The sequence below is a fragment of the Caloenas nicobarica genome, chromosome 9, assembly GCF_036013445.1.
Source record: "Caloenas nicobarica isolate bCalNic1 chromosome 9, bCalNic1.hap1, whole genome shotgun sequence".
In the NCBI taxonomy this organism is placed as follows: Eukaryota; Metazoa; Chordata; class Aves; order Columbiformes; family Columbidae; genus Caloenas; species Caloenas nicobarica.
Genome location: NC_088253.1, coordinates 22,508,297 through 22,534,950, shown reverse-complemented (window position 1 = coordinate 22,534,950; position 26,654 = coordinate 22,508,297). Strand labels below are relative to the sequence as shown.

Sequence of the window (26,654 nt, the reverse complement as noted above, 5' to 3'; positions counted from 1 at the left end):
TTTCTTGCAGCGTTTCAATTAGTTTCCAACTGCAAACTGACAGTTACTTCAGCTCGCGTAGCACGTTTGTTTTACGTATCCGATAACATCAGGTCCGGTTACCAAAACTGCACTTAAGCCCGCGGCGAGCGGCACGGCGCACGCTGCAGGGCACCCTGCGGTTCTCGAGTTCTGGCCACGCAAACGGCGTCGCAAACACCTGAGCACAGCGGGGTGGGCTGGGGACGAGCAGAGCGAGAGCGCTCAGGGGAAAACGGGCATTTGGATCCCAAAAGGGGAGTATTACTTACGCGAAGCCACGCTTGAAATGATAGGAAAGGCTTCCAAAACAGCCAACTTATTTTCTTCGCTGCTGTTGCAAATTAAGAAAAATCCCGAACTGAATCTGAGCAGCAGGAAAATGTTTTTGATCACAGAATTGAAAAATACATCGAAGCGCTGCAACTTCAAGTTATATCTATACGTGACAAAACAACTGAAACTGATACCACGGAGCGCGGTATTCCTTTAGCAAACGGACGTGTGATGACAGCTGAAGTGACTAATAATAATATTTACTAATTTTGTTCAATACCGAAACATTATTAAAAACTGCGAATATAAATCTCACAGCCTGACGTGAATTTATTGCACCCTCAACAAAAAACAACCGGGAAAACCAAGAGACTAAAAGACAGTTATTAGATAGCAGAAAAGTATGTAAGTTCTTACCAATTTCACGCTCTTCACTATCTCAGGGTGTGATGCAGAATCTAAACTAAGTGTGGGGAAGGATTCCTCGCTCTAAAATGGCTCATCTTTAACATTCCTCCTGAAACGTGAGCACCCTCTTCATGGCAATTCACTATCTGCTAGCTACGATTTTCAGGATGTACGTTCCAAATACATATTTCTTAGTCCTTTGCTGAGCTGAGTTAAACTTTTGTCAACTGAAAGAAAGCAGACGCAGCTGGAAATGGAGCTCAAAGAAAACCACATTATACCCTCCGACTTTCAGCAAGTTAATGGGGCTCTCCTTGGCAAACAGGTAGAGGAGAAAATGGTACTTTCTAATCGCTCTATAAATTGAAAAAACTTCAGAAAGCTTTCATATTTAATTTTAATAAAATCCTTATCTCATTCTTCCTATATATTATGAATTTTTACACAAACATCCAAATAACACTTTTTCAAAACCCCTTAATCTGCATCTTCCACAAATATCAATACCAGAGAAAATCACCAAGGCAGTCCACGAAAAAAAAAATTTCCCCTCTATCAGTAAAATCTGTAGAAAATAATAAAAACTTCTTTTTTTTTTTACACATCTGTTTGACATCAAGAAAATAAATTTCTTTTTTAGAATCCTTCAGCTTGGACATAACAGTACTAACAGTGGTAGTAAATTAGAGAGTATTTTTATGTAAGCCCATGTCTTTTACCGAGACAGTAAAATCCTTCCTCCACCCATATGGGTTTAAATATTTTTATACAGGATATTAATAAATAGTAAAATACTACCAGAAAGCATATATTCAGTAGGGTATTTTTGCAATATTTCCTTTAATCTGTTATCTTCTAGCCAGATTCTGGATCATTCTTCAAAATAAAAAAAATTTATGTTATCAATGAAGAATGTTGCCAAGGGAGTAAATTACTCAAGGGATCAGAAAAACATTTGTTATTCTCCCATTTCTTAACAACAGGAAAGCATCCAACCTGTTCTCTTCTTTGGCAGGAATGTGTTAAAGCTTTGCAAAAATCAGTTTTAATAAAGGAATTACCAAGTGTTCCCTTTTTCCATACAGGCTGTAAGATATTTTTTTCCCAACACGATGGATAGCCACCATGCAAAAATAAACTTTTTCTTAGATTTTTGTATTTAATTATGCACTAAACACCGGCAATCTATTTTTCCAGGATATTTCTGAAACGCAGGACTCTTCTCTGCACCAGCCGGTGATAATTCCATCATCCCCCATGTCCCCAGGCAGAGCAGCTCCTGAACAGACCAGGCTGTGGAATACGCACACCAGGAACGTATCCCAAATTAACCTCATTATTGCGAGGTAAATTCTTTCTCTGCAGTCGTGGTGCAAGTGCTGTCAACAGTAGTGACACTGGGACTTCAGTTCTTGGTATTTAAAAAAAAAATACAATAAATCCTAGTTCTAATTTATTGCATACAGCCTTACACGTGTTGAGTTGGATGAGCTTTCAGCAATGTAGATGCTTTGAGCCAACAGAAAAGCCCGTTGTTAATTAAGACATTACTTTAGAAAGTCACTAAACGACTTCACCAGACCGAACGAAGCCTGGCCAAAGTCACCCAAAGGTGTCCTGGGTCACCAACCAGAGCGGGGCAGCTCTAGAGCTCGACACCTCACCCAGGAGGTTCACAACAGGCACTATTTGCTGGAAAAGCTCAGTGCAAGGAGCTGGACCGACCCTGCGGTGGACACATAGAGGCCCACCAGCAAAATAGCTCCTTCTCTTCATCAGGGAATAATTTGCCTATAAGAAAATGAGCTGCCTGCATCTCTTAACAAAGGGCTTGGTCGTTATTGTCGTTAAACCACTGGCACAAAATCATATGCTTACTACTTAATTAATCCAGTCTTCTGGGTTTGAAGTTAATGTTATCAACTTGTTCAAGAGAAAAGCTGCAATGACCGAGTCCTTCAATCAAAGTCAAGAGGACAAATGTGAACTCTCCGTACTCTACTCCTGCAGGACGTCTTGGAACTCTGACAGCTCTGGGGTGTGCAGAGCAGCTCGTGTTTCCCCCAATTCATTGTGGGGAAAAAGAGAGAAGGTAAAAATATCTGAATATTTCTTTATCTGCACAGCTGCACATCCTGAATCTTGGGTTTGTAGTGGGACAGTCACCAAGGTCACGCTGCTGAGGGCTGTGAGCACTCTTGGAGCAGACACTGTCGCTGAATTGCTCTCGTGTTTTATAATCCAGCTTCCCCGTTACAACTGTTACTGAGATCCAAGGCCAACACAATCCCAAGCGGCAGCACACAGTGAAAGTGCAGCTTGTATCCAAGTGCCCCCCTTGGGATGAACTTGGTTTTGCCTTGAAAAACAACTGAGAAGAAACTCAAGGACCCATGCGATGAGCTAAACATTACCAGAAAACATTCACCAATGAAGAGATAGCAAACACGTTACATCCCCTGGTACTAACAAATGCTGCTGACAGCAGGACTGATTGGGAAACGCTTCCAAACATTGGGATTTCAGGTCTTTCAGCAACTATGGCCAACCAGGTTTGCACAGTATAAACCCATCACTTCTGTAAGCCTGTTGCAAAGTCTTGGTTGCTTTACTCTGCCCTACCATCATTTTATGGTCAAGGATGAGTCAGTAGAGCAGAACACCGCTGGTCCTCTTGAACTCGTGAGGGGTGGATGAAAGCGTGGGAGAGAGCAGATGGGGTATGCAGTCTTGTAGGCAGGTTCCTGACTCAATGCTTTGCTGCTCTTACTGAAACCTTCCCTATATTTAACAAGACTACAACAATTATGCAGGTGGAAGGAAAAGCAAATCTACCTCTTGAGCATGCTTGGTCCTTTATCTCATTGAACAGAGTTTCCTTGTTCAACGCTGAAGAACCGCACCGAGTCAAGCCACTTAAGAGCTCTTGGGCTATCTCAGGGTCTTTTGGGGTTGTCCTTGGCATCTGGGTTTGAAACCGGCATCATCGACCTGCTCAAGAGAGAGATTTGCTGGCCCAACATCTCGTCACCGCTGGTTTGGCAAGTTGAATATCTACAGTTGCAGGCCGTCCTGGGACACCAGGCTCTCCCCAGATGAGAAAAGGTACCCGCAGCCTTTTATCTATTGCTTGGCTTTTTCATGTTCAATAATCTGAATCCAGGAGAAAACAGGGAAGCAGTTGTGAGCACAACAGATTTTTCTTCCACCTTTAAAAGAATCTTAGGGGTCGTCAGTGGCAACTGAAAAACCTGGTTTCATTGTCCTGCTATATAAAAGTACCTAAATCAAAAAGTGATGCAAACTGCAGGAAAGTCTCAGTAAGCTACATCTACACAGGAGAGGTGAAAAGCAGCAGACGTTGGCCTTCGAGCCCTGAAATGCAGAACTGATATAAAATACAACTCCCAGTCCGGGCATATGAACGACCACAGAGGAACGTACATATGGCTGGATTTTCATGACATTGGGAACAACATGTTTTACAAGGGAAATGCAAAACAAAACTGTTGTACATCAGCATAAGCCAAATTAAGGAAATATTTCAGTTTTGAGTCTGGGCACGAAACAAGAGGGAATAAATATTTTTCAGAAACTAAAAGACGACTGTGTTTATTTCTTTCCTAGCACCATCAACCACATTCTTTTCCATATAAGTTAAGTCCAGGTTTTACAAGAAAAACTTTCAGAAAAGATTTGGTAAAGTCAATAATCTAGATTATTTGTGATACAAATTTACACATAGAAAGTAACACGTTTATAAAAAGCAACTCTTCTAGAACCCTAAGAATGCTTTTTTTTTTTTCTTTTAATATTAAAAAAAATATCTGGCACACTTGGCACGCAACTGCGTCCATAAGAGTGACTAATAGAGCCGGGGGCACAAGGATGGAGCTGGAATGTGCCTGGGTCATATGAAGTCCCTAACCCCGCGGTGGATGGCTAAGGTTTGCTGGCTTTGTTTGGTCTGTCTCAGCGGATGCTTTCCTTGGCACTCATACAGGGCAGGTTTTTTGCAGGCAACTACATCAGCCGTCAACTATAAAGTTCTGAGCAGTCATTGTTAGAGAGGAGAGCTCTGACCGAAGCTTTGGCTGGGATATTAAATTCTAAATCATAAGAACCTAATAAAAGACAAAAATAGTCTTATAAATATTTATAATTTATTCTTATTACATTTTATTTATTACTGCAGAAAGTATGAACCATGGAAAATTACGCGGAAGCCATCAAGCTTAGCATATTATATGTGAAAGATCATTTTTTACATTCTGGAAGCAGATAAACACAAAGGCTTCTAAATAAATCCTTTAAAGCTCCCAACCCAAGACAAACATGCAGATTGTGATTGCAGAACGTTCCTGCAGAGCGTTTGTCGGGTGCTCTAATAGTTCCATGTGGCAGAAATAAACCCTCTGCTGATAGGACAGCGGCCGTAGTTAAAAGCTGGAGCACATCTGGTTATTTTACACATACTAAAAACGGTTTCTTGCTCAGACATGCGACAACCACTAAACAAAAATTGTGAAACCAACCGTTTTTCCTGTTAAAATATTTTGACAATACTCAAGCTGGAAGTCTTGAGCTGGGCCGCTGCTTTTACAGTGAAAATAAAGGTTTTTATTGGCCCGAGCTGCTACTACAGCCCGTAGGATGACGGGACTTGCCGGGTCTCGCTCTCCAGCAAGGATGTGAATTGTGAGCTGCAATTAGTGCAAAGCTACAACTGACAATTGAGATGTCAAAACTCAAACAGCAGGACGTTCTTTTCATTACTATCTATTATTTGTAATACAGAAACTAAATTTAGATTTGTAAGGTAGAAACTTAATTTGAATACATACAAGAAAGTTATTCACCACTTGGCCTTAGTTCTCACGTAACAGACAAACGTTCCCTAAAGTGAATTATGGCCAAATTTTGCCCTCTGACACCTTCTTGTATGGTAACCAATAACTTTTTTAGTCTCTTCTTTTTGAACAAGAGAGAGAAATTCAGATCATGATGCCGTGTAATGAAATACCCTTTTGATTTTAGTCAAAACAAGAGACTTCTGTTTATCCTGCTACCTGGAGCTCTTTGCCTACAGGCAGCATCATCATCCAAAAAAATACGCTGACTTGGAAGCTTTTTCAATAAAACATAAATGGCCAGCAAATGAAACAATGAAAAAATGGTAACAGAAAAAGAAAACAAAAAAAAGAGAAAAAACCCAACAAGCTTAGATTTGTCCTCTTAGTTCCACGTATTTAACTTACATACTTCAGGAAGGAAGAGGCCGGATAACGAATCAATCGCCTTTTATTGTGAATCACCTTCATTCTGAATGTTTTGATCTCAGCCTTCTCATAACCTTGAAATCCAATGATAAAATTCCAGAGATATTATGGAGACCACAAGGGCACTTAACTGAAGTGTACAGTTACAGATATGACATTTAGAACCAGGCCTGGAGTTGGCTGGACAGATTCTCTAACATCATAAAAATAGCCTTTTCTTTCCCACATTTTACTATCTGTCTTTGTTTATTCAACCATTCAGCAAACCCAGCTGGATCACAGACATTGTCATCAAAGAAACATTCTAGGTCAGCCAGAAGTGGATGCCGATTGTCTAAAAATAAATAGAGGCTTTGTCACTGGAGTATAATTTTAAGGCCCCTGTAATGAATAATGGAATAGAAAAATCTCTCCAAGCAAGTGGGATACACTGATTTCGAGCAGTAAATTTTCACAGTTAATCTGAAATCCACAGTTATTGTAAACTCCAGATAACCTAATTTTTACTTCAATAAAAATTACATAGATCGGCTTTATTAAAAGGTTTGGTATTTTTTTAAATACTTAAAGAGCTGCAGAACACCTTGGAAGATGGATGAGACTAGAATTTACCTATCACACAGACAAGAAAACAGAAATGATGTGGTGAACCAATTTCCTATAGGTCACCAAGTGGCAGAACTTGGATCAGATTTCACACTTTCTAGCTCTTATCCCTGGTATAACGCACAAATTATTTCCTCTAAGCTAAAAGAGTAGACAAGATAAGAACACATAGCTTTATCAGTATAGCTTAATTGCTAAAGATCTTAAAGGAGCTTAAATAAGAAGCAGAGCACCCACAGAAGTCAAAGATGTTACAACAACTAGAGCTTGGCCCTGTAAACATGTTAATTTGCTTTAAAGAAAATACTTATCTAAAAATAAATTCCTTTACAAAAGTTTTTAAAAGCTACTTCCTCAATGGATAAATACAAAAGTTTTCCAACTGACACGTATCCAAGTCTCGTTAGCAAAGATGAGATTTTTGTCTCAAGTGTCTTTCACTGAAGAGCAAAAGATCATGTAGAAACTGACTGTAAATCTGTAAATCAAACAGAATTTTTGCTCCTTGATTTTTGGTCTTCATTAATTCCTACGTAAGAGCATTTTCCAACCTTTTCTACTCAGCTCAAGGTGCCCCAAAAACAGAATGGTGCAAGAGAGGACACATTGAAGGTTAGTTTCTGCCGAGTTACATTGCAACGGTGTTTTCTGTATCGGGCAATTTGAGATGCCAAATAAATTCCAGTAAACGTGAGAGCTGCAGACCACAGGTAACGCCCACGGTGAGGGCACGAGTGACCGTAACCACAGCCACGCTTCCTCAGGGCACACTGAGCCAGCAGTGGATAATCTCGAGCCACCTTTTCTCTGCTGCATCAAAACCACCGGATAATCCTGCAGTTCAAAAGTAACGCTGGACACTTAGACGATAAAAAAAAAAAAAACACCACATACTCAAAAATTAGTGGCATTCAGATGAACGATTTCCTGATTATTAACTGTCAATCTGTAAATTCGCCCAACTCAGAAGTACCAAGGAAGCCCAGAGGTTTGGGGTGGAGCAGCGTGAGGGTCATTCGCACTCACAAATGTGACCGTTTCAAGTTTTTAGAAATGAAAGATTCTGCCGCAAATTCCTTCAACTTCTTCGAAGGAATCCCACCTGCCGAAATTAATTCAAGTTCTGGTAAGAATACGGTAATAATTTATTAGACTACAACTGCAAAATCATTAAGCCAGATCCAAGGTACCTCTTTGTTATCTCCTTTTCACACACAACAAAGAGGGACCGGGAGGGGAAATTTTCCATCTCCAGCTATGCAAAGAGTTCAGGTTAACGTGAACTGCACATTGGATGATTTCGTGTTTTGTATGTCAAGTTTTTGGACAGTCTCAGTTCTTATGGCAATAAAATACTACATATTAAGAAGATTTGTAATGCAGTAATAACCTCACATATTTCGTAAACTCTATTAGTGGCTGTACTTCTTCATACCCGTAAGTAAAGTTACTTTTTTCTACTGTTACACTTAGCACAGGATTTCAGAAGTAGCTGGTTTAGCTTTCTGTTCAGCACTCAAAAGATTATATGATGTGAAGGAATGGACTACACCCCCAAGAACCATAAATTCAAGTCCTAAAACAACAAAGTATGTCAATATTTCTTTTAGGAATGGGAGTCACTAAATTGATCTTCACCGAGCTGGTTATGTTTTTCACTTGTTCAGTATTTTGAAATCATCAAGATAAAACATCCAAAGAATGACATAGTAACTGAGTAAGGTTCAAGTAAATATAATCCACTGCTTCTTGTAAAACCAAGGAATTACTGAACACATTGGTAAACTCCTGGCATTGCCTCTGTGAGATATAAGCTCTCTTATGCTTCTGACATCTGATGTTGCTGTAAAATATATTAGAAAAAACATAACATCTCTTCAGAAGGAAATCCAACCAATTTCTAACCTTCCATAATCTGCAGAAATTGTTTAAAATCTAATGCAAACTATCCCAGACACAAATAATTTTCTTTTCTAATTGGCTGGAACTCTACCGCTCCTTACAAAAAACTCCTAACAAAATACTTCTTTACGGTGCTCAAATTCTGTAAGTGTTACAACTCGAAGTTTCTTAGGTTTCTCAAAGCGTTCACGATAAAAATAGCCTGGAAAAAAAACATTTAAACAGGGAAAAAAAAGGAAGAAAAGGTTTTGCACGTTTTTCTCATCAGGTTGGATTCCAGTTTTCTATTAAAGTTATTCCAAGAAAGAAATGATTCACACTCCCCAAGTTTAAATGCTGAGAAATTTTTGGTATCTTCCATCCTCACCCTGCCTGCTCCAATGAGCCTGCAAGCAATGGAAATTAAAAGCCGCAGCAATGACAAGAACGTGAAACCAACGCTTCCCAGCCTCTCGGGGAGAACATGTCGGATACTTGTGGCCGCAAACTTGCCTTTGTTTACTCTGTTGTGAAATACTTCATATTCTGATCAGTTCTGTGGTTGAAAGGGGCTTAATGAATAAAATCTGCTCGAGAGATAATACACAGACTGTTGTGAAGATGATTCCCTGTAAACATTGGTACACAAACACTACCATGAAGACGTAAAAGATAAAGGCTGTCTGAAGTTACTCTAAGAACAATCTCACAGTATTAATTGACACAACACAAGTGAAAACGCTTATCGACAAATATATCTCTTCAGAAGGAAGAAAAGAAAAGCTGTGAGGACTCTGTGATCATAATTTTCTCCTTCTGATGAGATACAGACAGGCAGCGCCCAAAGGGAAAGGTGACAAGACAACACGGGACGTTCCACGCAGCTGGAAGAGTTTATTTCTCCTAAATTAAAAGATCAGCTGGAGGGGAAAATGTAAGGAGCTGGAACAATCTGGCCTCGTGTGGTGGTTTTGCTGAAGCCCTTGCTGGAGCACAGCTTGGCTCCACCGGCCTGGCCAAAGAGTTTCACAAGGCCTTGCCCAGGGCCCGGCCCAGGGAAGCTCGGCTGTTACAAGTCCCAGTCCCAAATATCACGTCCCCCCGTTCCAAGTCAGAACTTAGAAACACATTAAGAGATTTAAAGAGCACCATTAACATGACTTGAAATATTTACAGTCAACCTTGTGGTTATGCTATTTATTGTTCAGTTCGGAAAACGCTCTCTGTGCCAGCGCTTGAACCTTCTGGGCTCTCTCAAGGTACCGCTAAGGCGACGTTCACAGTCTCATCCTACAGCCCCAGTCTGTTTGAAATGTTTTCTGGTAAAATCACCTCTTTTACCTCCTGGAATTTGTGCATCTGTCTTCTTCTCCTGTGTATTGTGCCTGTCTGGGCTGACTCTCACCCACGACCACGGGATAAGCTCACGAGACATCCCTGCTCCTTGTAACCGTTCCTTCCCACCACAGACCCACGCTGTGCCATCTTCATAAGACAAAACCAAAACTGTTATTAATACATTAGTCTTAGGAGATCTTTTCAGTCCAAGTCTTTCAGACATCACTTTCTATGCGGTGTAGACATTCTTGTTTTCATTCTCCCCTTGGACAAAATGTCAAGAGGTGACATTCAATGCTTCATTGCTGCTATTCTGCAATTTCACAGTAGCCAGTACAGGTTGGTGTGCAAGGGTTTTAATGCATCTGAGGCTACCATAAACTATTTAGATTAAAACGAATAAAAAAGACTAAACAGTCATAGTTTCTCTCTTTAAACACTTTTTCTGAACAAAACAATGAAAACACTAGTTTGCTACTTTCAAATAAAATCTCCTCTAGTCATTACCAGGCCTGAATTCACACACTGGCACTGGAGATTTGCTGCCTCAAGCCTCCTGCTGTAATAGTTTCAATTTTAAGTACTTTCTGCAAGATCCCATCCTCTCTGGTAGCTCTGGCAAGCACGGCCCACATTGTGTCTGAATCTGGACCATCTTTGTTTGTGTATAGTTGGTTTTGATCAGGTTGACATGTACTAAATTTAATTCTGGTCTTTGTTCCACTGTGCTTTTTGGCAAAAGCTCAAGAAACAATGTCTGCAAACAGAAAACGTCTAATAGCTTTGTGTTTCATTGGCTAATCGTATATCCGCAGTCAAAGGAACAACCTTTATATATTCTAGTGGGATATCGCCCATTTGCTCTATTTGGCAATAGCAGTTAGTGGCTGATGGTCAGTTGGCCTCTCAAAGACAAATCACAACAACTTTTCACGCGGCTGTGTTAAAGCCAAAGTTTCCTCCTCTTTTTGACTGTACCGGTGCATAAGTATTTTTTTAGCAACTACGCATACCACTTCTTGAGCCTTGGTTCTGATTACACAGAGAGAAGAGAAGTGTACAAAGTCAAAAACTTAAGTTATTTCAGTACTGTCACAGCTGGGGGGCTTCCTATGGTTTGGTTGTTTTGGGGTTGGGGGGGTCTGGGTGCAGAATTTGTGGATTGACACTCAAGCCCGTAAGTTTTCTTTACCCATCAGCATTCTTTGGCTGCTGATTCAGACAATTTCTCACATAGGAATCTCTCCTGCATCTCCTCCTAGTCCATCAGGACAGCACAGCAGGAACAGCCACAACATTACTGGGACCTTTCTCCACAATCTTGTGCTTCTCCAAACATGTTACAGACACCACAAGGATTTGACACTCTACGCTGAGATTTCTTTCTCGTCTCTTTTTCAAACTTTAAACTCAGCTATACAACAACTTCTTCTGAAATCCGCTACTCTGGACACCCAAATCCAGCTCCTCTCCTCCCACACGTACCAGCCCTGGATCCATCCCACCCAACACAGCCCCAGCAGAGCCGTGTCCTTCGTTCCTCCTCCCTGCCCTCGCTCGTCCTTCTGTCCCCAGGCTCACCCCACCTCCAGACATCACCCTCTTCTGCTCCTGGTCCTCTCCCAGCGCACAAACCGACCCACAACCCGAACATCTTCGCTTCAAGCCACACGTCATCTCCTTCTCCATGGGGCCCTTTCCAGTACACAAGCTCTGCTGACCATAAGTCAGACTAACTCCAGCATATTCTAATATTTATCGCCTTTCCTCCCAGCTGAGCGCATATCCAAATATAGCGACAGTGCTGCTGAGACTCAAAAGAGATTTTTCGAGCATATAAATACAGACGAGACTGCTGCAACGACCATGCACGCAGTCAATAAATACTTCTGGCAGGCCAAATTGTCCCCCTGGGCTGTCCATTGGCCATCGCTGCTCTCTGCTATCAAAACCATGCTATAATTTTCGACAGAGCATCTCTGGTGTTGAACGGAACGCAAATGATTATCTCAGAAAACGGACTCTTTCTAAAAGATCAAAATGCAAATAAAAATATAATGATGCTTTTTATGGCCTCTTCTTATGGTCTTCCTGTCCTTGTGAGGAGGAAAAGCTGCTGGATTAAACAAAATAAAATATTTAACACATTTCTGCTGGACTCCAGCTCTATGATCCATGTGGTTTGTGGCTGCAGGTCTCTTGTCCTGTAGTATTTTGTGTTCTTCCTCGTGCCCACAGCAGCAGAGCCATATCCACAGTTTTTACCACAAACCAATTGACAAATTCTACTGCTTTAAAAAGTATTTTGCTTCAGAGGCTCTTCCAGCAGGTTGCTATAATGACCTGATCTCTTATCACAGAACCAATTCAAAAATCCTTCCAATTTGAAAAAATGGCTCTTGAGACTTGGATTACTTGCAGGATTTTCTATGATTTCAACCACTTTTAGTGCCTTCTCTCTTAGAAGGTAAAAATGCATCTCTGCCTTGTGTTTCAGATCTGACTGGAATGCAGCACCATTCCAATTTCTTCCATGCGATTTCACAGTTACCTTCCCCTTTCAGAGTTGAAAGAAAATTGTTCAGTGTCTCAAGTGAGCGAAAACCAACTGTATTTCTTTTTGCTGGACCCAGTTCGTTCTTGTTCAAACATTCCTGTACACCGGGCAAACTTCAACTCCGATGTGTGTTTCACATCCTCCATTCTCCCACTTGAGGATATCTTCGATTTTCTTTTTATGCTTTGTACCACATGGAATTCAGCAATCACACGAGATTTTCTGAAAGACTGTATGTGCGCATTTGTAGTCTTTGTCGTTTTGTTGGGTTTTTTGGGGTTTTTTGTTTTTTTTTTTTTTTTTAATTCTAGATCTAATTCTATATCCTGTTCCAAGTTGGCTATGCAAAATACTAAAATAACATTCGCAACCGTCTATTTTGTCTCAAAACCTCAGCTTTTAAAGGAGCGGTCCGGCATGCTGCACCTTGCTGGTGAGAACAGGACAACCCAATAGCATTAAGTTTTATCCTGAAATAAGTATTTTAGAGCTCTCGCGTTGCTACCAAGGAAGTATAGGGGGGAAGAATTGACTATATAACATTGACAGGACTGATTTGGAATGAAAAAGATTATATTGGTGGGGAAAGCAGTCTCAAGCAACTCAACTGAAATGACGCTAACACAGGAACATCAATCCATCAAGCAGAAAATGAGAAGGGGGGAAAAAAAAAAAAAGCGGCACTCCCTTGTATTTTCTGATCTCAGTTACCACTCAGATCGAAACGCTGCGATTTTTACACGAAGTCATAATTTGAGATCACACGAATGGCACTGGGCCAGAGCCTTTGTGCTCCTGCCCGCGCTGGGATGAAGGAGCCGGACGCCCGACAGCGATGGAGCCGCGCAGGTTTTACCTGGCAGTCGCTAAGGAACCCCAGGGACCCAGTTACCCAAATCCCTCTGAATTTGAGAAAAGCCGTTTCAGCCTTTGAAACCAGTTCAACAAAAGTGGCACGAGTGTACTTCAAAGGCACCAGCACGGGACATTCATGAATTTCAGCAAAAAGGAGCCAGGGAGGCAGCGTTTGATGGGGCTGTGAGAACACAGACCAGGGGAAACCAAATCACAGCCAAAATAAGATTCTTAAGGAGCCAAACTTTCCTGGAGCAACTAAAGAAAAAAGATGCCAAAGACTATCCTGAGGGAGAAACGAGCCTTTATTAGACATATGGATGACTATTGTAAATAAAAATGTAGGAGAGCAGAGAAAGTTGACTTTTTGACCTAAAAAAAGCAGCTCAAAAAGGCTTCAAAGAACAGCACAAAAACGAAGATTTTTATTGAAGCTAATTCTTAAGATAGTACTATGCAGCCCTCAGAAGATCCATGCCTATTTTTCCACAAGGAAAAAAAACAATCCAGAGTCAAAATAATTCTAAAGCAACTTTAAATTTATAGCTCACATGCAATACAATATTCTAGTACCAGAGAGGTCTGTGCAAAAGCTGTGCAAGTCAAAGAACTGGGTTCTGTCAAGCCCATACTTTCAAAAACAAAGTTTCCCTGCTACCTATCAACACCGCTTCAAAATATAAAAATAAGGTTTATGCTTATTTTAAGGGGATGCACCTAATCCAACCTCACCTATAAAGGCATCTAGGTCCTCCATTTCCTTGGGTTCTGTTCAATTCTCCTATTTTTGAGGTTATAATGGGACATTATACCTTAAAAGACACATTACATCTCTGGCACAATTTAAAACTGAGATTTTAGAAGAAAAGCTACCTGATGTCCACTGGCATATGCGAAGATGTAGGAAATATTTAACAGCAAAAAGTCTCAGTAACCAAAGCTCTGGCCACGTTTAGCATCAAACCAAACCCATCAGTGGCACAAGCGTCTACACGACAACAAACTCCTTTGCTACGCAGACGACACCGGTGCAATTCATGCAGCCAAATTCTCTCATACTGATATATATATTTGTTTTTAAGTGTTACTTATTTCCTGTAGATTTTCTAATGGAGGGAGCAGAGTTTTCTTTGATCGTCACTTAGGGCTGCTCTCAACTCTGACACATTCGCACTCAAGGTGACAGTTTCATAACAACACGTGGTTTGCGTTTGCAAAACCATCCTGGCCAGAATCATCGGCGGTGCTGAGGAAATCGAATGTCTTGGGATGCCCCACAACACCGCTCTGCTCTTAACCTTGCCCTAGTGCTCTTTTTTTTTTTTATTATTAGATTGTAAAACTTTGTTCACCGAAACTAAATATTTTTGTTCGACAGCAGATTTCCTTTCCAGCATATACAGTCTTTCTGAGAAAGCACACAGCTGCCTAATTATGCCTTTAAACTGGTCTTTTAATTCCTCTCAGCATCGATTGGTCAGGGAAAATAACTTTAAATGTGTATTTTGTAACTACTGAGCTGGCTATGCCACCATCATCCCCAACGCTATTTCAATAACAGGCTTCCCTGAGAGAGGCATATGGCAACTGTTCCTCCAAATATTTTCCTTTTTAAAATAGTTATTCTCAAAACAATTCTCTCAGCTACAGACTTCAATCTTTGCGCTGTCTATCACAATTACAGACAGGAAGGAAAAAGAGGAATTTTAAAGTAATCTTCGCTAAGAATGCATCACAAACTCAACGCATTGAGCGTGGTCGCCACTGAGAAGTCGCTGCTGCTGTCTTCTGGTTCTTGTTTCATGGTTTGGGTTTTGGTTGGTTTTGGAGGGATTTTGTTTTGTTTGTTTGGGGTTTTCTGTGGGTTTGTTGGTTGGTTGGTTTGGTTTGGTTTAATTCAAATTCCATGGCACCTGCAACAGAGCTACGTGGGCTACGCGCTTGAGAAAACCTGCATGTGCACCTATGCTTAATTTCCCAGAAATAAGGACCATGTATGTCTGTAAAATTTCACAGAAATAACTCCTTTTGAACATGAGCTCTTGCTGCCGATACAGCCTGGCAGGAATCGTTCCTTCCAGCCCGATGCGATGAAAAACAGCACAGATAATGTCTTATGAACCATAAAACCTAATGGGCCATAAAACTAAATACATCACAGCCCCACAGGAGCAGCTATCGGTGTTATTATTGCTCAGCAAGTTCATACACTTCAATAAGATGAGTCTAAACCAGACTGGATCATTTTTTAACACTGGAAACAATTTTGTCTTGCATTTTTCCCTTCACAAAAACATTTCATTTTGACATATTTTGGTTTGAATAACGCAAAATTAAATGTTTTTCTGTGTTTTTAGTCCCATATTTCCCTACTTTTACTGCTTATTATATTGCAGTTTTTCTCACTGAAGCAAATAAAGAACTTTCCAAATCAGGGAAGAGGAAGCCTGGGGATTTTTTAGCTTTTGATTTTCGCACTCCCTTGGGTTACAAAAATCAAGGATTCTTATTTCATTCGAACCTTTAGCACCAATTTCTGATTTAATAATAATTACAGTAAAAACGCAAACAGATGACAAACCAATTTATCATTTTAACAAAATGTTTTACTTGAAATGGAAAAACGCAATTCTCAACAAATTCAACATTTGGAATTAATATGGCATTTGTATGAATTCCGCAAAAAAAAAAAAATTCAAAATAAATGTCAGTTCTTGTACTGACATCAAGGTCTGACTAATAAAAACCAAACCAATTAACCGCAATGGCTGAAGTCTGTGACTTTTAAGTTCTTTTCTTGCTTAGAACAAGAGGTGCTGGACACCACGTGCCATCACAAAACACGCCAGCTGCTCCGGTGTGTTTTCCACGTCTGAGCAAAACTAATTGAAAAAGATACTATTCACTTTGAGGGGATAATTTAACTAGCATTGATTTTCTTTATGAACTATGCTCCCTTTTTTTTTGCAATTATGCACCGGTCCACAGTTAAAAGGATGAGAATTTTTCATCACAGGAAATCCTGAAGAGGAAAAACTATAGATTTGTGTGGAAATGTCAACTACTTAAGGAGAGAAACAACGAGGAGGGTCAAAAACCTCTCAGCCAGTATTGACAAAGTCTGAGAAGTAGGATTGCACTGTTAGAATTTTACGATTTCTATAGATTTTAGATAGAGGCTGAAAGCAAAAGCTTAGTCTTTCAGGCAGGAGACAAATTATAAAACGCACAATAAACACTTATGAAACCATTTGGCTTGCTCTGATGTAACAGGAAATAAAATTAAAACTCTGCTAAAAACATCAGCCTGGAGCGAAGCTGAGAAAGCTCCGACTTTGGAGGGCTCAGCATCGCGTGATCGCGCATCAAAAACGCTGCAGGAAACCAGACTCACATTAACGCGCTCACGGTGCTGCTGCTGGCAGCCACATCAAGAGCACCAAGACTGTCCGTTTGGTCGGCTATTTTGCAACATTCTAGGAATTCTTTTACTCCCCTGGCTCCGCCAGCTTCGCTGCAAGTTTGCAGCGGAGCTTTCCAGAAAAACAAGTGATACGGGATTACTGTACAGTGAGAAGGACGTTTAAAACTTAGCGGTATTTAACTGGGGCTTCTAGCAGCGTTACAAGCTTTAAAAGTGTTGTGTTACCATTAAGAAAAAAAATAGTTATGTTCGTAGAAAAAGAGGGCCCGATTCTGCCTTCAGATGCTCTGACTTTGCGTGTCGTTCCTTTTCCATTAACTGTGTCAGTCTCGATCTACACAACCAGTGAGATTAAATTCTCCTCTTCTAAAGGTCAGTGACACCTTTTTTTTAAAAAAAAAAAACCACCAAGTTTGACAGCAGTGTCCAAATACATTCCTTATTCCTCCCATAATAACAAAAAATACACTATTCAGTGTATGGAAAACTAAAGCATCTGTGTATCTTCACTAAAATAACTCCAGAAAGTCACAGATGTTGGTAAACCAAGACTTGTATTGTTCAAAGCACGTGATCTAGATTTCTAATGAAGACATTTGCAACCGATATACCTATAAAGTGCTCTTGTATAATGGTATTTTCTAAAAGAACCGGAGAAAGTGCCACCTGAAAAGTTTTATCTACCTGTTTCCAGGTCGATCATTCAGAATCATGGATTTCCTCAGCTACGATTTACCTACTCCAGATAAAGTACATGAACTCAAATGAGAATCATGTTAACTTGGGACATCTCCACGGAATAGGGTGCATCTGCTCCTCCTGTTTGGGGCTTTTAAGCTCCTCACTACATAAAGCGTCACGCAACGTACTTATGAAACTCATGAGTGATTTTTTGCTCTTGTTAAGAATTCAGCGCTGAACCAAGTGGACACCAAAGAATGATAAAACTGTTAGCACCACTGGGAAAATAATTACGCCAGTGACAAATGGTTTTGACAGTTCCGTTCCCATTATGCAAATCTAAGTCATATTTTGTTTAATTCAGAGCAGATGATTTCCCGATCACTCCTTTCTTCAGGTTTCGGATAGCGCCTGACACACCATCATTGACGCGGAAAAATACCCACCAAAAAGTAAAATAATCTGGTATTTTACCACACACCTCTGAAGATCGGCATCTGTTAGTGCACAGATACACAGACAGAGCAGCTGTTCCTTTACGAGATTTACAATCTGGGCTCACACCAAAACGCAGCCCGTTAGTACAGGGCTGTGCAAAACATACACAGGGTGAGTATCACCCTCAAAAATTTTATATTTGCTGTTGACTTTCGGCAAATCCCTGTGTGCAACCCCGGGACATGTTCTCCTTTCTCTGCGCTTAAAACCCATTTCTACCACCCGACCTTCCTGCTGACAGCACAGCTGTCCCGTCCTTGAACACTATTGTCTTCCTGCTGATATGCATGTGAAATGCTGAAATACCTGCCACCTGCAAAAAGAAAAACTCAAAAATGAAAAAAATCTCACAACACAGTTCTGGAATTTAAAAGTACTGATCAGTACTTTTACAGCCATTTCTGCAACCCTCGGAAACCCAGGAAATGTCTCAGTTTTGGAGTCAACGCTGTAGAACCAACTCAGAAGTAACACAGAGTGAGTCCTGGAAACCACACGCAAACTAAGGGTAAGATTTGAAGACGATACTTTTGTGTCACCACTGATACCTCATTTTCAGAGTCATTACGATCCACCTATAGCAAAACAGTTAACTAGAAAAATCACACTAACGTGGTAAATAACTTAATTCTAACACTTCCTCCAGTGAACTCTGTATTGCTGTTTAACACAAATATTTAGCAACATTCCAGAAGCACGGAACGACGTATTTCAGGAATAAAAATAGTTGTAAAAAAAAAAAAAATTAAGTGATTTATAAACCAGATTCATTCATAGCTCGATCATGATCAGAGCCCAGAGTTTCCATAAAGAAAAAGAATATTCATGTACTGGTGGGGCCAGTATACAATAATTAACCCCAGCAGATTGGAGCAAATACAATGAAGCAAGCTTGTAATTTAAAGTACTTATTCCACAAAGAAGAATTTTGCTCACAGAACACTAAAGAAAGGGCTGAGGTAAGACACAGTGGCTGATTTTCTAGATGTACTTTCCAAATATTACTCACGGTAACACAGAGATATATTTTGAATAAAGTAAATAAATCTCAGCTAATTAAAAAAGCATCTGAGATCAGAACTGAAAACTGTGCTGTTGATGTGGGATTTCAGTGTCTAAAACAAACAACGCGGTCATCTTTTAGTTTTTGTAATAGATGTGCCTGAAATAGAAACACATTAACTATTAAAAAATCCAGTGAACTATACGGCATTGTATACGGTTAGTTCCAAGTCAGCAAACAAATCACAAAATTCGGCTCTTTGATCATCCTTTTCCAATTTATTAGCTATTCCCTCAGCTAGTTTGAAGTATTTTAAGGATTCTGGAAAATTAGACTGAAAATATATTAGAACTATGGAAAAGATTAAATACATGGACCACAGACAGAAAAGTCAATCAGCTGGTCAAATCTCCTGATGTTTAACATTATCTTGTTAAAACCCTGTGTAAATCACACAGGTTTCCTTCTAAAAAGATAATCCGATTGTTCACGTGCAATCGAGCCGCTGTGGTTTAGTTTTCAAAAGGGAAAAAGCAATTGTTTTAATGGAGAGGAGACAAAGAAAGGGGAGACATTTCCCATCTCCAGACACCTAAATCAGGCACAAAAGATTCCCAAAGTGAAATATCACAAAACACCATTGATCATTTAATTTAACCCAGGCAGACAATACGGAAATCTGGAAACAGATTTAAGTCATCGAGATTTACCGTTGTGCTTCACATACTGGAGAGATTAATTACGTTAATGGCCTGAACTTTCTCCTTGCCGTTCGGTGACCTGACAACACACACACACGCGCACGCTTATTTTGTTTTACGTCAGGATGAAACGAGATCTCTCCTCGTTGAGCAGCTCAGCGATCACCAGCGGCTGCCGGCGGCGAGAGGGAGCTGGGATCCAGCCAAGAATATTTCAATTATAACATACCCAGTATCAACCCATCACAGGCATTGACAACCTAATTGTACCAACCACCCCCAAAATCCTTCTTGGGTTGGAATTTGGGATGCGGGGCGGCGATTCCTGAACACACGCACGATGCCGGAGGCGTCCCCGATATTGAAAATAACCGAGCGGGGAACTCTGAGAGCATATAAAGCGGAACGGGGATGGGATAAGGGCAGATCCGCAGCATAGACAGGGCTCATATCACATGATGAGAAAAATCATAAATGAAGAGCACTAAAAAAAAATAAACAAAACAAAAAGAAATGATTTCTCTAGATTAGCACAGCAAGATAGCTTTGTGATGACTGCTATTCTACAAGCGGAGATTTTTATTACCAAAATCTCTAATAAGAGACAGCTCAGACCTATGCCTTCTGTGAAGGTGGAGAAAATTATTTTTCCTTATATTTAAAAGATTATCACTTCATATCTCATCTCTTATTATTAAGTTTACAGCAATATTAAAACAAGATTTGGGTGAATAAAGAACATAATATACTCCAAAATAGAGAACATATTCTTTGGAGCATTATAAATGCTCCCGTCTGCTTGAATGGAATTTTAATGGAACAACCCGCCCTCTCAGAAGAAAAATAAAAAAAAGAAAAAGATGACAGAAAATATGATCCTTTTCCAAAAGCTCCATTAATCAGGCTCGCTTTACAACCACACAGATCGCTGAATCAAACAAAGCACCTATAAGGGCTTAACAAATCACCTTTATTAATTCTTTCCACCAGTCAGAACATTTCTACAAATAGAAACAAATAATTTGTGGAAAAAAATCCTAATACGTATCAGTATTAAAATAACGGCTGATTTTAACGTATCTCTGTACATTTTGCTGCTTTAGATCAGCACGCCAAAGAAAAACAACCAAGTCTGTGACGTGAGAAAGGTAACGGTGCGAGGAGATATCGTCCCGGGACTCGGACTTGCGAACAGAGACTAAAATAGTTGCGTGACATAATGTCTAAATCTTGAGAAGCGCTGGGGAAAAACTCTACGTTTAAAGCACAGACGTTATATTATGTGCTTACAGCCAAGGACCTGCTGGAATTTGCTGTTTGCTCCCAAAACAAATCTTTACCTGCGTCACTGAAACGCAGCATGAAAACGGGGGCAAACGGGAACCCGCCCTTATAAATGGGGAGCTATTTCTTTATCGTCACACTTCGCCAAAAGCCGAAGAAAATGCTATAAATAGGAGATTTTGCTGCCAGAGAATTTGTTTACTTTGCCTTCAGCAGAGATTTTTTGTTTTCAGCTTATAGAGGTAGGCTGGGTCCAGATTAGAAAAGACCTAAAACAAAAAGACAAAAAACACAGTGTGGCTGTTGATATATGGTAGCTAATGATAATTAAAACAGGGAAAAACCTGAAAAACTTCTTAGAAAGGCAACTGTAAACTTTCCTATGTGTTATTCCTTAGGTGCTAGACGGAGAACCCAGATGAGACAAAGTGTTAGCGCTTCAAGACTAAAGGCATCACAACCACAGCTGCCCACAAGACCGAGGACTTCACATAAAAATGTAGAGCAAACGGCAGCAAATAACAAAATGGCTGATGAGGAATTCAAAAGAAAGTCGAGCATTTTTTGAGAAGCGCTATGGTCCAAAGATGCTTGTTCTTTTACCAAATGGTAAAACAAAACTTGGCTTTATAAGGCTCAGCCCAGGTCTCTGCACGCACTGGGCGCTGCTGAACTGCAGAGGGTTTTCCTAAACTCGCATTTCAATCTGCAGTTCAGCACCTGATTTAACAACAATTAACGACCTTTGCTAGACTACAACATAGAAATATCTACACACCAAACCTTAAGTACATTAAACCAACTCAATATTTGCTTTATCTCCAAAGCAGTAATTTCCTTTCTTCCACACCTGAGAGTCTTAGTCCAGCCTGTTTCTGTCTTCCCTGTTTCCTTCCCACATGTAAAATCTGAACACATTTATCTGACAAGAACCATAAAGTTCTCAATCCACCCCCTATTACATGGAGATGAAAACTTCACCACACACCAGATCAATTCGTTTGCGCATTAATGGCACGAATGGATGAGTGTCACTGCTTGGCCCACACTCACACAGAGATGCTGCCTTTGATTTCATAAAGGTGAGAGAAGAAAATGCAAAAATACTTGCTAATTTTGCGAAGAGTCTTTTAATCAGTCCCTACTCAAGCCAGGTTAACCCAGCATTCGGGATCAACAACCAGCCCGTGAAAGATTCTTTTCAATAGCTCAAGATTTCATAAATAAAATTAACCCAAGCTATTATTTTTTCCTAGCGGCTGGCATTAGGTAGTTGATTTTAGCAAAGTATTGAAAAGGCTGGGAAATGCTGCCAGTACTACTTGATACAACCAAACAAAAACTCCTAAAAAAGCAAAATCAGGACATTTTCTGCGCACACCAGGGCAAGGACTCGTTTTGCCTTGTCTGCTCTTTCACCCATTTCACACCAAATGAAACACTTGGAAAAGAGGAGGAGGTTCTAGGAGTCCCTGCTACGCACTCTGAAAATGGGGATATATTAATATTTATTATGATGAATGACATAACATCCAATTTCAAAAGGACTAAACTACTTCAAGGGGGTGCCAATGTACACCCGCTATGTCTCGGAACGGAAAATGCAGGAATAAACACGTAGAAAATGTTGAAGTGCTTATGGCAGGTGTAACAATTCCCACACTTGAAAATGGGCCGTGCTGCTGGAAAAAAGGATTTTCCTCCTGACGCAGCTCAGGATCCTGTTCTCGGTGATGTATCAGACCTGGACATGGTTGGGTTTCTCCATAAAATAAAGCATTATCTTCTGGCACAAAACTGCAAAAAAAATCAAACTAAACGCAGCCAGTTTGTAAATGAAACTTATGACCCAATAAAATCCTCGGGGACGCGATGCCGCTGACTCTCAGGTACTAAAGATTCTTTTCCTGTCTTCCCAGCAGCATGTGCCATAAATAAGAAGATGGGGCAGCGCAAAGAAAAACCACTTAAATCTCCACAAGGTGAAGGAGAAGACTTGTATGAATGGCAGCAACTAGGTATTGTTGGGTACACTGCTCAAAATTTGCCTGGGTCATCCCTCCCACCCCCTTTTAAACAAGATTTAGTTTAAGAAAAGAGTTGAAAAACACTTTTAAGCAATAAAAAAGTGACAAAAATTACTGGATGTGCTCAGGTTAATGCAGTGAAAGTCTTATCAAAATTAAAAATAAAGACCCCTGTCTTTTTTCTTTACCTCAAATCTAAAAAGAATTTTTAAAAATGATTAATCACTTGTTAAGTAAGAGAAGCTTAAAAAACTGTGTTAGCGAAACATTCAGGCTTCCCATTCTTTGAAGGAAACAAAGAAAATAGAATACACCTTTTGAAATTTAAAACCATAAAAACTGAAGTTGAAACTACTTTCCGGTGACGGTGGCTTTCAAGATCTGCTACGGCTTTCTGTGCTGATTAGTGAAGGCAGTCAGCCAATAACTCATTTCTGAAATCGTACATAATTAACAAGGACAGAAGCACAATTAGACACAAAGAACCAGCACATATTCTCATTGTTCTAAAAAAGTGCATTTGCTTTCAGACTCTTCAAGGCAGCTGAAAGGCGGAGAGATCGGTGGGACAAACGTGGAGAGAAATGGTCCCGTCACCGAAACTGCGTTAGAATTTTTAAGCAAACGGTACAGAATCCCCGAATCTGCGACACGGGGGCTTTTCAGAAACGTTCACCAGTTCTAGAGCAGGGCCTCTTCACTTTCAATGAGCTTCTAAACCCCATCACGCTCCCTGGAAGTGGATATATTAAGTAGTAAAAAACATATTTTCAATTAGATATCAGAATTAGTTTTACACTCTGGAACTACGGAGAGTGTATTTTCCCATCAATCTCTCTGAAGCAGCAGTTCCCCTTCTGTGGTTTTTTTCCTAATTTATGTTCTGTTGACTGCCACTAAAGGACTATATTTTCCCCAAGTAGTGTCTACTCCTCATATTGGAGTAGAAGAATTTTGTTGTTCTACTGTCAAATATAATAACCTGGAGTAAACCATTTGAACAGATTCGTTTGGGGAATCTCACACAGAGGGTGACAGGGACACTAGAGATGAGTCGTGACCCCCTGGACAGCATCTTATCCCGCTTTACAACCACAAAAAAGGTGCAAACCTTCTACAAACGCATTTTAAACTCTGCGGTTAAACTACACGTAACATAGTCTATTACAACTAACGCAAATATATTCCTGTTTTTCTTACATATTAATTTTTCTAGAGACATTTTGCACGTTACTGATCACCTAAATAGTAGGAGTTTTCCTTAAGCTTTTTTTTTTTTAATCCATACATATTTGTAAGTTTTAATCCACTCAGCTGCTGTAAAATTAAATGTCTTAATTTTAATCTGCTAAAATACTACATTCTCTAGCAAACTAAGTTTTTAGAACTAAAAAGTACGGTGAGTGGGTTTGATGTAGTTTGAGGAACAGTCACGGTGGAAACACCTCTTCTACAGAACGCCAAATGAAACAGCGTGGGTGCACAAAGGACCGTCTTCGAGGGAAAAAAAAAAACGTAATTAAAATGCTCACTTCAGTATTTAAAGCAATCTGACTTTACCCTTAAATACACTGTGCTTCTACATGAAATTTGCATACAGCACATTTTGTTTCAGAACTATTCTCTGCATTTTTGCTGCTAAAAACAGAGCAGACCTGCGAGACTTTAGTAAAACCCATTATTGAAGCAGCACCGGTTAGAAATAATAATTTCTCTTTTTTTATTTTCCAAAACCATACAAGCAGATTTTAAGTTCCAGCTGTACTATGTCGGCTTTTTTTATTTTGTTGTTTTTCTTGTAACGATCCTGTTTGTTTCTCCGCGCACGTTATTCAAAGCAGATGTGCTGAAATCAGGAGAAGCCTCTTCCATCGGCTCGGGCAGCTGGCGCGGAGCTGGGCTCGTGGTCCTCGCCCTTGCACACGCGCGTGCACACGCGCACACCCCCCACGCGTGAGGACTCGGGCGGTGAACGCGTCTCCGTCCCCACGCCCCACACTTTACACGGTTCGTGTCGGAGCAGCACGTTCCTCGCACTTCAAATTTCCTCCTCGCTTCTTCGAGCTTTCGCCGAGAAAATAACGGAGAATCATCTTAATACTACTGCCCTCTACTGCTTAAAAATTAGGGACAGGGAAACACTCCTACATCACGTTAATTCTTCACCGAGGAACTTGAATGAAGAATTTTAGTATTTTCAAATCTATAACTTTTTAATTAGATGCATTATATAAAAATTAAGAACTGTGGAAGATGGTTCTTTCCTCTGTTTCCGATAATACAGTATTATTGAAGTTGTTAATATTGATAGAAACGGCAGTATCTATTCCAAAAGCTTTGTAAAAGCAATTAAAATGCACATTCAGAAAATAAATTAAAGAAGTTTCTTTCCCAATAAAATGACATCTGCAAAATGGATTAAAATGAGCAGAAGTCAGTTAATATGTCAACACATTTTTGCTTGTTTAACTGAAAACCATGCTTGAGTTATGGATTCAATTGGACCTTAAAAAAAATGTGGCACCCTCACTGAAAACCAAGGTGCAAATATCTCAGGAATGATCAGGGAGGTAAACAGAGACGCACAAACTAGATGTTTAAAAAGTTGGTTTAAGACTGTCCCATCGGTTTGTAAATAATTCTCTCCACAAACCAACCTATTCTCATTTTAGTTTGATCCGGTCACAAATCAGATTCACTGTAATTATGTGGAATTACTAGATTTGTTTTCCTTTTCCCCTGAACATTTGGGCCCATTTGTCCACCCCCCCAAGACGTACCAGCTCACTCTGCAGGGACAGAAACGAGACAGACGTTTGAGCTGCGGTGATGGAGTCGGATCTCTTGAGCTGCATTACGGGCTGTTGAAACCAGACCTGAACCAAAACCAGATTCGTTCTCCTCCCGAAGACATTAAAGATGAGCCCTCGCTCCTCTATTTCTCATACGTTTTACAGATAGAGATGAATAATCTACATTCCAGCCCTTCAGGCCCAACAGCAGGCACCTGCTACCTCGCAGCCCTGCAGTTTGCTGTATTTTCTACGTCGCTACGGCAATTTCCCGAAAATGACTTTTCTGATCACGGATTTGTATACTCTCATACGATCATTACACGAGGATGCTGTTCTAAACCGTACCTGGTGAGCGACCTCCACAGCCCCGTATCCAAACTGCCCTCGACCCCAGAGCTGCCACGAAGCCCAGAGCAGCAAGGTCAGAGGAAAAGTTCAGAAAATGATAATGCGACCACTGCTCCACACAAATACCCCACTGAGCAGCAGAAAATACGTTATTCGTGTGATCCTCTCTCTCCACGTATGTAACTCCGCAGTTACGGACGGGTCTCCCCAACACTTCAATTACAGACTTGCCTGGAAGAGCCTCTGTCCACAACTGTACAAGACGCCAAGTTTCTTTTTGAAGAATATCACGTAGCAGAAGCAATTCTGCAGGTTTATTTCATATGTACACAGTAACAAGACTGATAGTACACAATCAATTTACACTGGTAGTTTTTTTCTGCCAAACCCATCATACATGCCATTTATTCTGGATTCTCCTGCTTCTTCTAACGTACCTACACAGACTGACACTAAGTGAACTAAATGCTGCTACTGTTATTAATTTTGCGTTCATTGAGCAGAACAAATTGCCAGCTCTCCAGGAATACATTTAATCATATTTTAGATTTTAAAATGCATTAACTTTTTAATTTAAGAACTAAGGCTATTAGTTGAAGACCATTTGCCTGGTGTCATTTTAATTAATTTCTAAATTGGAGAAACTGTGAGGATGTACAAACCGGGACATCTAAA

At 40.2% G+C, this 26,654-nt stretch overlaps 1 protein-coding gene across 4 annotated transcripts in view; it reads right to left on the bottom strand.

Moving 5' to 3' along the window:
• The window catches only part of BANP (BTG3 associated nuclear protein), a 133,833-nt gene that overhangs the window by 31,572 nt on the left and 75,607 nt on the right, over positions 1-26,654 (bottom strand). The gene's annotated exons all lie outside the window — the stretch shown is intronic.